The sequence below is a fragment of the Lepeophtheirus salmonis genome, chromosome 13 (assembly GCF_016086655.4).
Source record: "Lepeophtheirus salmonis chromosome 13, UVic_Lsal_1.4, whole genome shotgun sequence".
Classification (NCBI taxonomy): Eukaryota; Metazoa; Arthropoda; class Copepoda; order Siphonostomatoida; family Caligidae; genus Lepeophtheirus; species Lepeophtheirus salmonis.
In genome coordinates, this window is record NC_052143.2 from 38,369,530 (window position 1) to 38,375,572 (window position 6,043).

Sequence of the window (6,043 nt, forward strand, 5' to 3'; positions counted from 1 at the left end):
TTATTTGAGTTCAGTATACAACAGCTTTCATTTCCAAGTTGAGTCAAGAGTCTTAGCTTTAAAGTCCAATCCCCCCCGTTAGTTTGTTATCCATAAATTGACGTAGAACTTGCTTTCATGTAATCATAGACCATATATACTTGAAGAAAAAATATATAAATATTACACACACTACAGTCAAAACTCATATTACGATCAAGTATTGCTCGTTATTCATATAGTTACCTAAAGCTATAGACCAATTGGGAAAACACACTTTTTAGTTATAGTATATTCTTTGCCTTAATAATAATAACTTTTACTCACAAGTGGTTGTTTTAATGATGGCAGGTTATAAAATGTTACTTCATTGCAATATTTTTCTCTCCCCATAATTTATCTTCTTATTTCAACCATAACGGTGAAGTTTTGAACCCCTCTCCAACAAAGATATATCAGTGTGAAAAAAAGGAGATGTCACTCCAAAAATTTGACTTGTTTTCTTTTGATTAATCAAAGGGTTCCTGTGCTGAATATTTAGGGTTGAATCAGAGGATAGATATAATGGATATAATGCACATTTCGTAGAGTGCAAGGAAAAGGCGGGAGCAAGACTTATGAAACTATTAAATGAAGGCCCTAGTTAACATTATCTGCCTCTTAAATGATTTTGGAGAGAGAAAATGTGTTATTGCTATAGAGAGGAGCAAAATAACAAAAGTCCAGGAGAAATATTGCAAAACTATGTTCAAACATATGTACATATATTTACATTTATTTTTAAAAATTTTTTAAAGAAAAGATGGTTGAGAATTGATCTTTAACAGTTTTGAGATTAGATATAGAGAAATGGTTGGTGCTATCATTATCATTTATTTTTCTCTACGTTTTGCCCATCTCTAATGATAAGCTATACTCTGTTCGAAAGTATATTTATTATTAATTTACATTCGATAGGAGTTCCATAATTTTCAAATACTTGCCATGGCATAAGTGAACCAGATGGGGAAAGGGGGACATCTTACTCAAACAACAACATTATTGGTGAACTTGGCCACCATTGTCCTTCAATGCCAGCCTCCAAGCGGGACCAGAATGCTTCACATACATGCAAAATTTAACTGCGGATCATTCCCTTCCAGTCACGGAGGACTTGTGGTCGAAAATATCACATAGCTAACTTGGGAGGCTTGGGATCCCACTTGCCACCAGACATTGTAGCATGGCAAGATGAGGTCCAAGCCGGTCAGAAGTTAATTAATAACAACAATAACTCTAACAAGGCTTCATACGGAATTGTTGATGATTTTGAGTCAAGAATGACCTCTCCTTCAGCCTATTTGACTTCCTACCAGCAGCTATAACCCCTTTTGACAAGGTAGACCAGTCTATATACTTTCTTTTTGCGAATTAGGCCATGTACATGGCCGGGTTGATCTCAAAGGAGTGTTTGGTGGTTTAACAATTTAGCTTGACTGGTCTAATGCTTTAAGGACGATCCATCTTCCAGGGGCTTGTGAACATGGTAGATGGTGTGGCGGTTGATCCCGAGTTGCTTGATTATGTCCAAAGTGTTGGAGCTGCCACGGATCAAAGTTGTAATCACCCACCTTTTGGTTTCCATCTTTGTCCATACGTGAGGTATATTTGTCAGCAATATCTCGTTTAAAAGATAACAACTCCAGATTTTCATTAATGTGCACAAACTTATGATTAAAACTCTCTACATCCCTCAAAATGGAGTTCAAGTGGTGATGCATGACGTATTCACATCCCAGTATATTCTGTAATAAAAGTAAGTGAATTCTGAGCCAAAGACATAATATTGCAATTTAAAAAAAAAAAATAAAAAGAATTGAGAGGTTGCGTACCCTCAAATTGCAAATGCATGCAATAATACCTAATCCACACAATACACAGACACCCCCAAAAAGGTCAAAAATCCGTCTGACCTTCTTTCCCATCTCATATTCCTTCTCTTCTTTCCCATTCCTTGTTTTGATGACCCAGGGGTCATTTTGTTCCATACTACGTACATATATTCACAATATATATATATATAATATATTAGATTACACATCTCCCCGAAAAAAAAATAAGTTTTAATTTTTTTTCTCTTCCCTTCTTTTCTAAAAAAAATGGAAAAAAAATATGCCAACTGCGATGAAATATTAGATCTTACAATGTTTTTTTTAGGAGTTAGGACTACTACACATAAATTTCTTCTTCTTCCTTCAGTTCCCCTTCTTCTGTGAGTGAATATTTATTATTTTTGAGTAGTATAGCATAGATGAAGAAGAAGAAGAAGGGACGAACAGAAGTTGCAGCAGCTAGGAGTGACTAAGATTATTTATTAGAAAAATAAGAGACCAAAATAAAATGAAAATAAGGGATGAGATGTGATATAAAAGAAAAGGAAAAAAAAAAAGAGAAGAATATAGGGGGATAATTGTACTTCGATATGTTAAAAATATATAAATTCGCTAACTGACAATTTACTTATTCTAATTCTGCTTAAAATCTTTGAAGCTAGTTATTTACATATATTAATGAAAAGGAAAAAAAGAATAAAGGATGGATAAAGTAGGTCCCCCATAAGCCCCCGAAAGTACACAAAAGATGTATATCCGAAACATCTTTCTACACCATTTGCAATCAGAGTGAAATTTTCTTCAAAAGAATTGCCTGTTATTTCAACATGGACACAATTTGCGTGAACTACAGCTCTCAGACTCTTCACAGGGGGGCGTCTGCAAGATTATTATATTTTTGTAAGGGAGGGGGGCTTGATAGCATTAAAATTCTTGAATATCCAAAGTTATTCCATAAATTTGAATAATATGACAATAATTGACTCGAATATGTCTATCAGACATTGTGCTGTAAGTATAGAAGGTGGGGATTTTGAATTTGAAACAAGTTAAGACCTCAATATAATGACAACCCTAGGATCTATGTTTATAAAAGTGTGTTTATCAGCCCACGAAATTGTATAAGAAAAAATACACAATCCAGGAGATGTCCTCTAAATACGAACGCCTGCGGTCATTATTGTGTGCCTCCGTACCGGACACACGCTCAAGAAGATTATATATTTTACGGAGCTGCCCAATCAACTGTTTAGATTGTTACCAAGGCTTTCAAGGAGTTGGACGATTGGCAACACCTGTAAAGAAGACTTATGGTATTTTTGAGAACAAATCCAGACTTCCTGAATCAAAAAGGAAATGTGGCCTCCTACCTCGCCAAATTGGATCACCTTGGACAACTATATGTGGGGTGTCTTGAAAGAGAGGGTATAACACTGCTGATACTTTTTGGGCTTCCATTCTCGAGGCAAAGAGCAATGAGTTCTTCATCAAGGCTTGTGCGAGGTTCAGGACCAAGTTAGAGGCTGTGGTTGAAGCTGGAGGTGGTTGGTTTGAGTGATTAAGTTCCTTAAATTTTCCAGATTTAAAATTCCTATCCAGTATATATGAATTAAAATAATAGATTTTCTCCTCATCTAGATCTTTGATCATGTTGATGCATCAAAACAAAAATCATATCATATTAGAGTTAGAAAAAATGGGATATAAATCGGAAAGTTTCAACAATTTGGAAACAAAATAGCTATAGATTTTTGAATATTTTAAATTTAAATTTTTGAAATTTTTTGCCAAAAAATATAATTTTTACAACAAATTATTTTTTGTTTTTTGCAAAATAATTAATTTTCCAAACTTTTTTTCAAAAACTTTATGGGTACGTCAATAGTTATATATTTTTAAAATTTTTCTCCCAAAAATTTAATATTTCATATTTTTTTTTCCAAAACTTTAGTTTTCTGTCAATAGCTATATATTTTGGAAATTTTTCTCCAAAAAGTTTAATATTTGATATTTAATTTTCCAATTTTTTCTCCAAAAAAATTTATTTTTTCAAATTTTTTGTTAAGAGATATGGATTTTTTAGATTTTTCTACAGCTAGGTGGATGGGACAATCAAGATTTATCAAAAAAAATATTTGTGGATTTTTTTTCAAAATAATTTGATTTTTTGATTTTTTTTAATACACATCTAAAAAAAACCTCTAAAAAAATAAAATCTTCCAGAAGCCCCTGACTTTTGTTCGTAAATCACTTAAGCCATAAATATACGTAATTCCCCCTCTCTGATTGGATGCAACCAATGGTGTGCTACTTTTTTGCAATGAATGATATCAATTAAAAATAAGTATAAATCAATCAAGCAACTCTACATAAATTGCATTTTTTGTCCATCAGTCAATCCATAATAATTAATTCGTGCCTTTTATTTTCTCTATTTGGAAGAGTCTGTTGAACAATACGCTATTTATATTAGGGTGTATCATATATACAGGTATTTCGATAGATTACGGATTTAAGGGTACAAAAAGTTGCCTTGTAACAAAATAACACTTTGTAAAGAAATAGATTTGTTTGGAATCCCCTGATTACCTCTCAATTATTCCCTAAAGGTTTTTTATGAAGTAAGACTTTGTATACATATTATATTATAAACATAATGTTTTATACAAATCTAGATCTGTCAAAAATTGAAAAGTTTATTTTTCTAAATAAAATTGTCGGAGCAATCTCTTTTAGAATGTGTTGCGATTCCTCAATCGTGATATGAACACAACGTTTGACTAAAATACGACTCTAAAGGTCTTGAAAGGGGTATTTAATCAAATAAATTTGTCCGTAATCTCCACTTACACTCCTGCGTTTAGACAAAAGATTTCTGTATAAAGTAAGACTTTGTTTATTATCTTAAAAAAGGAAAAATAAAATGAGAAATAATAAATTTTGATCTGTTAAAAATATTAATGTTTAATTTTCGCAACAAGATTCTCAAGTCTCTTTTAGAGCGTTATAAACGGTCAAAATACAGGGACTCAATCCAAACTACTAGAAGTTGGTACATGGAATCGAACCTATCGACTCGATACGATCTCACAATCAAAGACTCACGACTACTTAACTTGGATTCGATAGTACACACACGCAAATCAAATTACGATTCAAAAGTAGCTATTTGATTCCACATACTGTGGACTTACTTATAAAAAATTTGATTTGTATGGAATCAAAGAATGACAACTCAAAATTAATTTGTGATATTTGCTCTAATTCTAGTGAATTCTAAGAAACAAACAGAGGCAAGCCCATCGACTCCGTTTTACTACTCTTACTTTTGATCAGATCTTTAAAAATATCAACTAGGATGATAGAGTGCAAAAATTCTCCCTAAAATTAAATTGAGTTATGTGTATCTCTCTGTTACAAAGTTAAGGTCGATTATGCATTTTTTTTACAATTAGATTTACAATTATAGACTCCAATTCACTTCTGTTATAAACAATATTATTCAACAAACACACAAAAAAAGAAATATTTAGTGAAATTGTTACTTTATGTTTTCACAGTAAACCCCTCAGCCCAACTCCTACCGACCTTTTGAACGACTCTCGATACAATTCATAATTATGAGGCACTAAAAATGTTGTTATTTATAAATGGTTACTTTCAAGTAAATTTCCTGTACAAACTCTTTCAAATTTGGTTAATCTTTTTTTATACTTTTTTTGAATTTGTCTGAATAACGTTGTCTAGTCCTTATATTTTATTGAATTGTGAGCGTAATTTTGTCCCAAAAAATGAGCTCAAATAAATAAATATACATAGGTATTGATGGAATCGGCAGTATTAACTATTAATTCCAGTACTTCAAAAAAGTAAATTCATGCCAATTCTGATACCCACGCATCGTTACACCCCTAATTTCAACCAATTATATATATACAATAACGACGTATTAATTTTATTTATTTATTTACATATTAAGGCGAAATATCCCTTAGGCAAAATAGCTTGAAGGCAAAAATATCTGGAGGCAAAATAGTTTAAGGCAAAAGTACCAAGGACGGAGAGAAACTTATGTCGTTCCAGATGTAAACAAGTAGCACGGGAAGTGGTAAAGGGGAATTTCCAAACAAATCTATTTTTTTGCAGAGTCTTATTTTTTAAAGAAGCACCTTTTTAGACCCTATATTTGTCAT